Raw genomic sequence first — 12336 nt, 5'->3', positions numbered from 1 at the left:
AATTGACTTTAAGCTTGATTAAATAATCAACCCAAAGACGGAGGCGGACTCGAGTGCACTCCTACATTCTCAGCTGCACAATAGTCCTGTTCTCGTTTATGATCAAGTTAATGTTTTTGTTTACTCTCACCAATGAGTGACAAAACTAATGTGCAGCAGTTGCCATGAACGGGAAGAGCTGCAATTACAGAGAGGAAACCTTATTATTTCATTGAAAAAGTCAAGCCAAATAGAATCAACAATAATCCATGTGATACAACAGGGAGTCTGCAGATGTGGGCCAGGAATTTTTTTCCTCTTTTAAATGTACCTGATTCCATTGTTGACAAAGTCCACATGAGCCTTCAATGCTTATCCAGGGTCCGGAACTGGAGTTAGAAGCTCCAGCGGGGAACCCCAAACTTCCCTTTTCCTGGCCACTCTGACCCGCTGTGATGGAGGGGAACCAGAGGTGTTCCCAGGCCAGCATGGAGGTAAAAACCCTGTCTTTAGTGCGCCCAGAGCCTCCTCTCAGCTGGACGTACCAGGAACAGCACCATAGGGCGGCGTCCTGACTAGCTGCTCAAACCACCTCAACTGGCTCACAAAGAAGCAGCGGCTCAACTCCGAGTCCCTCACGGAGGACCTCACCTCTCACCTTATCCCTATGGGAGACACCAGGAAACCCATTTCAGCCTCTTGTATCTTATTCTTTCAGTTAATACCCACAATTCATCACCAAAGATGAGCGTACAAAGGAAGACTGAGCAGAAGATTGGGATCTTTGCCTTCTGGCTCAGCTCTTTTTGTCATCACAACAGTGCAGTAGAGTAAACACAAAACCTCTCCCGCTGCTCCGATTCTCCGTCCCATCTCACCACACCCTCAGTCAGGAGCAGGGCCCTGGGATACTCAAACTCCTTCCCTTGGTGTAAGAATTCATTCCTGACCTGACATTGGGAATCCACATTTCACCTGCAGAGAACGTTGATTTAGAGGTTCTTAGCTTTAAAGAAGCCGCAGTTCCTGAATTCAGGTCAGGACACAAGTTTGGCAGCTCCACCCAGCCCACTCCTCTGCTGCTCTGGTGATACACGCCATGCTTCCTCTGTCACATGTGGCGCGGCTGGCTGCATCTTCACCAGGGGGACATCATGTATGAGAGAATCCTCAAAGGTATACAACATTTTCCATTTTTAATTATTTTATTTTGTTACCCAACATACTGAAAGTATGGTTAGAGACGAACAAAAGGGCCTTTTTTTATAATTCCCCTCCCACCTGGGAGGCCCAAACATGGCAAAAGTGCTGAATGTGGGCAGGGATGTCTCCATATTTTTGGCCAGACACAGAGTACAGAGTCAGACACTGGGAGATACATGTGGAGACCTTCAAAGGGTGATTAACAGTCAGCCCGCGAGTGGGAGAGATGGAAATACAGCAGTCCCACATCATTGCAGATTACCCTAATAAACACATTGTCAGGGTCTTGCTGACCTTGTGACTAAACCAGCCTCCTGTTCCGGTTCCAGGTACGGAGATCAGTTGTAGACAGGAGTCAGGAAGTGGGGGCAAACGTTCTCACAAAGATAACAAAGTTTACTATGGGAGACAAAGTTTTTGTTGTCCTCAAAACCGGAAAGATAGAGCTGTTGGCAGTGATTCTGAAGAAGTTGTGTACTGTGGTCACAAACGTTACAGTGCTTTGTGTTACACAGCAACACAAAAAATAGGATTTAGGATTTAGTAGTCACTTGTTTCTGTAAAATCTTTGAAATTCTTAATATATAAGGCCAGGAAAAAAAAAACAAAACATTGAAGGCACAGCTGAAGAAGTTAGCACAGAGACATAAATGCAAATGTCATTGATTCATGGCTGAGGGGGCTTTAAGTGGCAGATCTCATCACACCTGACAACCTGGGGAGATTTAATGCCCATTCGGGTAATGACACATCTCCTCACACAGCTTCTCTTCCGTTTCGTCTTTCATTTCGCTTCTCCAGAGCGTGAACCTCTGAGGGTAGGACACAGCACAGACTCAAGGAACTGTGACGTAAGCCGCACTGGCCCTGACCGACCCTGCTGGACGTTGAAAGGATCATTTTAGTTGCCGAAGCTGACCTGGTGATTGAAACGTTTCGTGCGTGTGTCTTTTTGAACGCCGGCCTCTTTGGCCCCGTTCGGACCTGAGACAAGATGTAACAATCTGAAACGTCTTGAAAACATTCCAAGATCTACAGTTCCTCTGTGACAGGTGAAGCGACAAAGCAGTTTTAGAATGTTTAAGAGGAAATTCCCACCCTGTGTAAGGGAAGCTGTAAGCAGTGGCAGGGAGTGCGTGAATCATTGATCTGAGCTGGTTCTACGTGGGTATGCTTTATTTATCACAGTCAGGAAGTGGTTCAGCGACATTGATGAGACTGGATCAGTGGGAGGAAGAAGGATATCTCCCCAAAGAGGAAGTGAGTAAACCAGGTTTGGTTTAGGGTCTTCAGAGCAGCATGTCATGCACAGGAGATTGGTCACCAACTCCACAGCTACAAGATGAAAAGAGACCCTTTGGCTCCAAACACTCTGCCAGTGAAGCTGAATGTATTTATAAATTGAGCTCTATGGTGCAGCAGAAGTCATCCAGGTCTGCGTCTTTGTGTGAGGGAGTCCTGATCTATCACAGAGCTTCCTGTCAGTGTGTCGGAGGGTAGAAGCGGAGGAACATGGCCAGGCTGCAGATACTAAAGAAATCCTGCACTATCTCAGCGTCCGACCCCTGAGACAGCTCGATCCCTGGCATCCGGACTCTCTACCTGGCTTTATAAGGCCTTGAGCAATGCCAGAATCAGGCTATTCCTGGAGAAGGTCCTCGGCGCTCTGTACCCAGAGGGCTTTGTTTGGACTTCAGACAGAGGAGATATGTGGCTGCCTCTGCCACACAGACACCCTTCTCCTCCACTTCACCCAGTAAATCTTGATTGTCACACAATCCAGTGCTGGGGGTGGGAAGAGGCGATGCTCTTCACTTCTGTCTCTGTTCTAGTTTAAAGGGGGATTGATGGGGTTTAGGTGAATAACAATGCAATCGCTGTAGAGAAGCTCTAAATAATTCTGAATGTTTGTTTAAACTTGCCACTTGGGTGCAGTTTACTCAGTCTGATCAGGGCAGATTGACCCCCACCTTTGAAAGAGGGAGGGTAGTTGCTTTATGCAGAAAATACAGAGGTGGTTTCTAACAGGAGTGAAGATACTGAAACTAAAATCTAAAACATGCGCGTGTGGGGGCTGGGGGTGGGGGGGGCAGAGCATACATGTACCACGTAATCTGCAGTCTGCAGGCAAAGAAAAAATATTTGATTGGAGAAAGAAGATCTGTTTTCTGTCCGTGCTGTTATTTACAAGTGATGAGATGAGATTTGTCGTGTCACTAATTCGCCTACAAGAGAAGCGTGAACGTTTTGTGTGTTGCTGTCTCAGGAGGCCCGGTGCTGATTTTCTTAAAATTACTAAAAAATCACAAGAACAAAGATTCAGTTACTACGGCATACATGATGACACGTGTTTATCTTATTTGTGTTCTTAACTCTGTCTTTTAAACATGATGACAATTTGAAAAAAACAAAAAACAAAACTCCATTTGGGATATTTGATAAATACCCGACAAGAAATGATCTTTCTGCTCTGAATACTTTTCTGACATGTTAGTATTTGACAACTCTCACCCATCCGTCACGCAGCGTGGGTTCAATACAGGTTAACAGCTAATATTCACACAACTATATAATCTACTCTGTCGTACGCATTAACGCAGTCGATGTGGAAGTTAATCTGGAGTGTAATATTTAAATGAAATCGCTGTTCGTCGTCAGCTTCAGTCCAAAATGTATCAATTTTTTTTTTTGATGAACGTTATCAGAAACATCCATTTGAACACAACGTCCTCACACCAAATCTGCCTTTTCTAAAAGAAACAGCAAAGCGTAGAGGTTTTGTGAGGGGCTCCGCTTCATCTCAGCCCCTGTTGGGTCTCAGCTGTTGGATGGCAGGATGGAATGGCCGACATCCAAATGTAATGTTTACACGAACGTGCGCAAGTGTTCTGTACGTCCTCACAGTGAGTGAACGATCCCGAGGTGAGTGGATCACGTGCTGTGCTGATTCCAGTGACACAGGTGCACTGGCAGACACAAGGAGGTGGGTGGGTGGGTGGGGGGCAGGATGGGACTGAAACGGGTCCTCAGAGGCCATGTTCAGTTGCTGTACCTCATTTTATCAGACCCAGGAGAACATTTTTACAGCAACTGTCTCAGCCTCACATTGATCTTCATTTTTTCCCTGCACGAAATCCCCTGTAAAAGAATGTTCTTGTTTGGTCCTGATGGCGCTGCAGAGGGATGCTGCTCCCGGTGACACATGGCTGCTTCCTGTCACCGCCACCTCACAGCTTATGAAAAGGGAAAACGGCAACAGGAGCAGAGCCACCCGGTTAATTCCTCCCCGGCTGACTTCTCGTCTGCGTTTCTCTGACTGAAACAGTGACCGATTATTCGCCACATCAAATTCTACAAAATCTACAGCAGGTTCAGCTCAGAGATCAACAGACGGCGACGCGTCAACGATGCTGAGAGACAAATGGCTACAGTCACAAGATATAAGGCTGCATGTGAAGACCATTGACTGTATCCATTAGCAGCAAGAGAGAGTGGCTAATGAACAGAGGGTCATCGGTTCAGGTCTCCAGTGGGCCCCTGCTGTTGTAATACATGCGGCACTTAACCTGAATCTTAACCTGCGCCGGCTCATTAAACATCCAGCTGTACAAATGGAAAAATGTGTCCCGAGTGTTTTTCCGTTGTGAGTTTTTTTTCTTAGGAAAGTGCCGGCTAGGCAAAGAAGCATTAAAAGGGATCAGTTCCTGTGATGCGGGGGGTTCAGGCGAGGCCAGCTCCGCAGGACCACTCTGGCTTTCGTCTCTCCTCACCTCCAGAGAGCTGCAGATATTCGTTCCGCTGATGCCTCTCCTGCATCCTCGGGCCACTACGATTCCTCCTGAATTTAAATAATTTTCACAGAGGTAGAAGGGTTGAATGCAGCGAAACAGAAAAACCTTTACAACTTTATTTTTATGTGTTTTTTTTTGGGAAAGTTTAATTAGATGTGTTTACCAAGTCAAACCAGTGAACCCATTAATTACAGCAAGAGCAGAAACGAAATAAATAAATAAAAATATTTATGCTATCTGGCAGCCAACTATTAATGAAAGGGAAATGAAGAGAGAAGATAGCCCAAGTCTCTGTAGTCCGTCCAGTAAAAACAAAAGCGATGCACAGTAAGAGCTCTGTTAGTGACCTTCATCACGGCAATGGAACACACACACACACACACACACACACACACACACACACACACACACACACACACACACACACACACACACACACACACCTCGTTGACCCTGGTTTGAAAGGTTCCCTCTTGTTTTCATAGATAAGGTCCCAACAGTTTTGTTGTGCTGTATCGTGCAGTAAAAACACTCCTGGATGTTCAGGGAGAAGCAATTAAAAAGTTCAGCAGCAGCAGCAGCAGCAGCAGCAGCAGCAGCAGCAGCAGCAGCAGCAGCAGCCGGCTCTCTGTCACCTCCTCTGTCCACTATCGTCTCACCACAAAAACGCCACCACAGCCGCGCACTCCCAGTACACAAAATCATCTCCAGCTTTGAGGGAAAGTTCACTCTTTGCATTCGCCCACGCGATTCTGCACCATTTCACTTCTTCGTACACGTATTCACACATGCGCCTGATATTTGCGCAGCTGCTCTTCACCTTTTATTAGCCGGAATTTAAATTTTATGGATCAATTAAATTTTATGGATCATTTAAATTTTATGTGTGAAAATAATGATTTTTAAAGTTTAAACTGGAAGTTTGCTTTAGGACTGCATAGCAAATTCAGCAATCATTCTAATTCTGGCACTTCACCGTTGATGCTACGACTGATATGTTGATTCATGTGCACTGCCCTCATTAAATAAACTCAATAAGGGATTAATTTGTCATTTGTCACGCATTTTAAAACTTTCGAAGTGTCGAATCAAAAAATGCATTGCAAACTTAATAAATATGAATGAATTCCTTTATTTTAATCTCAAACTTCTGAAAGATATCTGAATTATTCTGACACTGAGCATCCGCGGCATCCACAGAAAAAAGCAGTTGTTTTAAATTTGGTTTGGGGTTTTCTGCCGTTGAAAGGCTCAGACTGTGGTTGTCTGTGTGCAGACTGAAGGGACTGTCAACATCTGCTGGAACAACAATTGTCAGTATATTAATCGCTAAAATGATGACATCACTTGTTGGTAAAGTCAGCAACAATTTCATCATGTAAATCTTAGTTATTTTACCTTGGACACAAAAATCAAAGCAGTATTTGGAGGGAGGATTGTGCTTTGTATGTTGGGAGTCCTCTTTGTTGCCGTCATGATACCAACCACTTGATTTATTTGTAGAAGAGTTGAAAAAGTTAGTTTAATTTATTTTTCCCAAGACTGCACCAGAACAATGGCAGGATTGGTCAGGACTGCAGGGGAAGGTCAGTTCAACAGGCTTCACCTGATATTCATGTTAGATGTCAGACATTTAAGAACAGGCATCTTTGGCAGCCGCACCGACTTCCCTTTTCCACACTAGAAAACTTTGTCAGGGAATATAATCCAAATAGTAATTACACTTCCCCTCAAAAACATAATTAGCAAAACCAATTCGTTGTATAAACATCATTTCTCATGTTTGATCAAAAATTAAACACAATCCAGCGACTGCATGACCTCATTCTCATCTCAACTGACATTTCCAGCACAAACCCTGGAAGTGATCTGGGAGACTGCACGGTGAGCATTTAGCCAATCAGGTGCAGGAGGGTTGATCCAGTTCACCACAAAACCACCGACGGCAGTCCGAATTCCAAATAAAGATGGAGCTCTGCCAGAGAACAATGCTGGTGTTGCATTGACTTTCCCTCTGATGAATTCTGCCAGAGAGATTCAGGATGGACTGCCTTGCTCATGGGCTCAATAGCAGCAGCAAAAACTGGAGATTAACGTTCATGCAGCGGGGGATTCGAGTCATACAAGACGGGGTTGGTGTGGCTGAATGATGCCCCCTGCTCTTTGCAGCTGTCTTTGCTGGCAAAACAACTCGCGCGGCCCTGGCCGTCTCCAGCGCTGTCAAATCAAGTAAGTAACGATCTCCTGGAAGCTGTTCAACAACCAAAAGCCATCAGTCAGCCAAACAAAGGCCCGCCCACAGCACGGTCTGGCCCAGAACGCAGCCATTCAGATCTGCGAGGGAGAAGCTGGAGCACCGGCCAAGCCTTTCATGGGCAGAGAAAGGGCTTCGTAACCAAACTGTGCTCAATTAAGTCCCCGATTCGCCCGTGGAGATAAGGGGTAATCAATCATCCATTGCCAGGCCTTGTGTAAACAACGTCAGGATGTGTCATTCCAGCAGCCGGAGTCAGCTGACGCCTCTCAGACAATGGTGCGAGGGCTTGTCAAACACTTTCACACAGAGCTGCTGTATCAGAAAACAGAGGCGCTCTGTGCAGCCCCCCCCCCACTGAACACTGCCATGTCATCTCGTGATTCAGACCAGAGGTGATGGAAATACAGACGGACTCAGACATGAATGTTACCGAGATAAAACTCTCCAGCACCGGTAGCTCATCAGAGCAGTGGCCTCCAACTTTCTACCAATACACTGGCGATGCCGGTTCAGTTCCCAGACCCAGCAGGTCGAGTGAGGGTGTGTGTCCCGGTCGCAGCACTAGCGCCTCCTCTCGTTGATCGGGGAAGGGAACTGGAAGGAATGTGTGATCCCGTGCTCATCAGAAGGGGTGGAGCCACGCCCAGGACAGTTTTTACTTGATATATATTTATTTTGATCATGCAAATGACAATACAATAAAAACATTGAAAAATTAAGATAATAATAATAATAATAATAATAATAATTATAGGTGAACAATGAGAATTGAAAACAAAACGAGCAGAACAGTGATTTTTGTCAGCTATTCATTACCAGCTCAAGTTACATGAAGAAAAGGAGAAGGAAGAAGCAATCTTGGGGAGAACAAGGAGGGAAATGCTAGAAGAAAACAGAAGATGACAAAGGAAACTATCACATCAGAGCTGAGATGGGAAAATCAGCTCCGCACAAGTGAAAACACACAGGCTACGTTAAAACTTGATCATCTGAACCATTTCTTCTATCATCATCGATTCATTCAACCATCCATTCTGCTCTGTAGCAGTTGTCAGTTATCAGAAGTCCCAGAAACCTAAAACTTAGCCTGCAGCAGTTGGTGAACAGAATGCATTCGCATGTTATTCTTGGAATTTAACAGATCATCCATCAAATTTAAATCACTGTAAGCAAAACTGTGGCAGCGAATTTGCCCTAAATTCTAAAACATTCTTAGGCAAAGTGTAAAACTAAGGAATGTTAAAGTGATAAAATACAGATCGTCATTCTGCCATGAAGAAAACTGGGATATTTTTGCCCAATCGTGCAGCCCGAATCAGGCTTGATCATGGTTTTGCCTCTGTCACATGTCCTTTTACATTTAGTGACACACACACACATATATATATATGTATATATATACTGGAAGTATTAGTATCTCTAGAGCTTGTTCCTTGTATGAATAAAGGTTTGAATGAATGGATGGATAACCTTCCTTCCTTCCTTCCTTTTCCTTTGCGAGGGTTAAAGAAAATATCAGGATCTAAAATGAATCCCTGGGAAGAAAAAATGAGAATCTCATTAAGTTGTAGTAGCTTTTAATCAGGGGTGGAAATGTTATCAAGTGTATGAAAACGCAGCAGAAGTCACGTGCCAGACATCCATTCAGGCGGGGCGGCGTGGCTGAGAGGTCAAGCGTCCGTGTAGCAACCGAAGGGTCACTGGTTGGATCCTCACTTCCCCCCGATGATCATGTCCAAGGAGAGCAAGATACTGAACCCCTAACTGCCCCCCACAGCTCTTAACAGATAGGAGGGATGGATGGTTTCAGTCAGGCTGTTTGTAGGGTTGGGTATCGTTTGGATTTTTCCGATTCGGATTCTCACTATCGATTCCTGCTCTAAACGATTCCGATTCTTTGAGATGGAAGTCAGCAGGTCACAGCCTATTCATCAGGAGAATTTTTGTTTGTTTGAAACAGCTTTAACACAAGTAATGTATTTATTCAAAAAACAAAGATCTGCAGGCCAGACGAATGTGTATGTATATGATGGATGTCGGACTCTGCTGGCTGGGGTCGCCGGCTGCTTCACGTAGCAGCAGCAGGTTGTGACTGGCTAACGTCAGCCTCACTTAGTGAGCGTTCAACAACTATAAACAGACACAGTTTTAAGAATCGGTCATCTATCACTGAAGCAGGTTTGTTAAGAATGAGACAACTCTAATTTTCACCTGTTAACAATGAGGAGTCGCTGGCTGATGATGAAAGTTGAGTGTCCGAAAGTGGAGGAAGCGACGGGAGCAGGAGAGCGACGCCACCAGTTGAGCACAGTCCACTCGCTAATTGTTACACCATGCAGGCCGAGGAGTTCCGTCATGTTTGTGGTGATCCTCCTTTGGCAGAAATTGTTTTTTCCCAATGTTTCACTGTGCTACTCCGTCCTCTTTCAAATTGAAATGAAGCCAGACTTTCCAGTGTTTTTTGCGGTCCGTGTTCAGACGACTGATATTCTTGCTAGCAGACGCACAGAGAATGCAGAGTGGAGTGATACACACCCGAAGACAAACTAGAGCGGAACCGAAAAAAAGAATCGAAATTTAAAAAGCTGCTGAACGGTTCCGGAACCGGACGTTAGGAACCTGTTCCAAATAGGAACTGGTTCTTGGTACCCAACCCTGGCTGTAAGTGAATCTTGGGTTAATTTATGTAGCCTTTACCATATAAATGCATCTCAAGATTGTCCTTGCGTTTCATATTTGGCATCGGCAAACAGCCGCCGCTGCAGCCGTCGCTCAGACCACACCAGCGCTCCACCCGCCCGCTCCCAACTTTGCTCTTCATATCCACAGAAGTTGGCAAAAAGAGAAGACATTCACATCACACCGCGAATCATTCATCAAATGTGACTGTGGATTTAGTTGGGGTTTTATGAGATGGACGACTTTGCAAAAAGTCTACAAGAAAATGACGCTACGTCTCAAATATTTAAGCCCAGTAAAAATTCCCCTGATGAGTTTAAGACCTGAAAGACAATGAAGTAAAACTGGGTTCAATTTAGAGCGGAGTACCTGGTAAAGCAGGTGTGACCAGCATCCACAAGGACAACGATGTTGTTCCAATACAACACCTAATACCAATCTTGACCTCACACAGGAAGTCCTCCTGGCCACGCCCACTTGTCCTGTACAGCGGAGCGCCGTCATGCCTGGACAGTTTGATGAGTTCGCTAGACTAACTTGTCGATGTAGTCTAGCTGTCTGGCTAGTTAGCAAGCACAACCCGTTCAAGAACACTCACTCGTGATCTATGCGCCGCACGGGAGAACGGAACCAGCACAGCACAGCTGCCCTCGAACCTCCAGCCCTGCTTGCACCCGAGAATGGAGTTCCACTGATTTTCTCACCTTTTCCCCACAAGGAAACCGTGTTGTTTTGTTGTGTGGAATTATGCTAATTTCAAGGACTCGCAATTAGGTGTCTTGTCCGTTCTAAAACCGCCTGCCTTGCGTCGGGTCTCTACTGTGTGGCGTGTGAGGGGCTTACAGGTGTAGTCTGGCCCTGGACCTGCCTGCCGCCTGCCTGCAGAGGTCTACAGAGAACAGCTTTGCACACACACGCCCTGAATCTGGTTGTTGTTGGTTGTTAGGTTCTTCACTCCAGGCCAACCAGAAACATTAAGCTGCTCATTTGGTGGCAAAAGTAGTTTTTCCTGGGAAGAAGCTACCAGACGTGTGTGTTCAGGCCTCAGAGGTAAAAGGCTTCTTGAACAGCCTGCAGGTTGAATCACTGGTAGCATAATGGACCATTATTTATAAAACTGTCATGGATTATTACTTTTACTGTTTTAATATCCGTCTACTTTTTTCTTTTCCTTTTTTTTCACCGCCTCTTCTCGTTTCACACAGGAATAATTTCCTTCCCCATAGACATGTAAAAGCACTGTGTTTTGGATGAGTCACCGGCAGTTGGGCACCTTTCAACTGTTGCCTTCTGGTCGAAATATTTACCATTTCGTTCTGTCACATGGCCGAGATCTCAGAGGAGACGACAGAGGGCGAGCAGACGGCGGCGTCCTCTCTCTCTCTCTCTCCGTGACTCATCGCCCACCTTCTGCTTGCTTGGATTCTGACTCGCCAGTCTGACACCTTCCTGTTTTCCAGCAGTAATACTGTCCTACACATGCATAATTGGAAAGTAATGATTAAAAACTGTAAAATGAACAATAATTTAATATATTTTCTCAATCTTGACAACAAGTCTATTCATTTTTCTGCTGTAAAGTATGATTTAATTCACAGATTACTTCAAATTTTCCCGATTCTGACGCTAAATGTACTAAACAAGCCTCTGAGTAGTTTAGCCTTCGGAAAATCTGAATCAAAATGATGTCCAGACCTTCTTTCACTCACCTCGCCATTTACTGTGTCTTCTAATGTGAAATATGGAGACGTATCAATACTATGGATCACGAATAAACCTCAAAGCTTTTTACATGCAATTATGATGGATACTTTTAATTCATCCATATACATGGAAAAAAAAAATGTTGGAAGTTTATTTTTTATACACGTACTTTGTAGCACTGCTTTTCTTTGTGACTGCCCTGAAAAATTGTGACAAAAAATTGGGGGATTTTCGGTGGTAAAATTCTAGGAACGGAGAACGGAGAAGTTTGCTCTTTGGTGCGGAAATTGCGATTTTTGTCATTCTGAAAACGCCCCTTAACAGTTGTGTACAATCACGTGCTGCTGCTGATGAAAGGGACATGTTTACATGTTGCCATGACAACCCAGAGGTTGAGCTGTGCAGTTCTAGTATATTCCTTAAGTGGTGTTTGTGTAATTACATGGATGTGGTGCATTTAAGTCCATCCATCCATCCATCCATTGTACTCCGCTTATTCCTGTTAAGGGTCACGGGGGGGTGGAGCCTATCCCAGCAGCTACGGGCGAGAGGCGGGGTTCACCCTGGACAGGTCACCAGTCCATGGCAGGGCCAACACATAGAGACAGACAACCATTGTCTCTCCCAGCCACGCCTACGGTCAATTTAGAGTCTGGATTAACCTGGTCCCCTCTTGATGTCTTTGGACTGTGGAGGAAGCTGGAGTACCAGAGAGAACCCAGC

The sequence above is a fragment of the Aulostomus chinensis genome, chromosome 17 (genome assembly GCF_037954235.1).
Source record: "Aulostomus chinensis isolate RoL2024-O1b breed Wild chromosome 17, RoL_Achi_v1.0, whole genome shotgun sequence".
NCBI lineage: Eukaryota > Metazoa > Chordata > Actinopteri > Syngnathiformes > Aulostomidae > Aulostomus > Aulostomus chinensis.
This window is presented reverse-complemented; position numbering follows the sequence as displayed.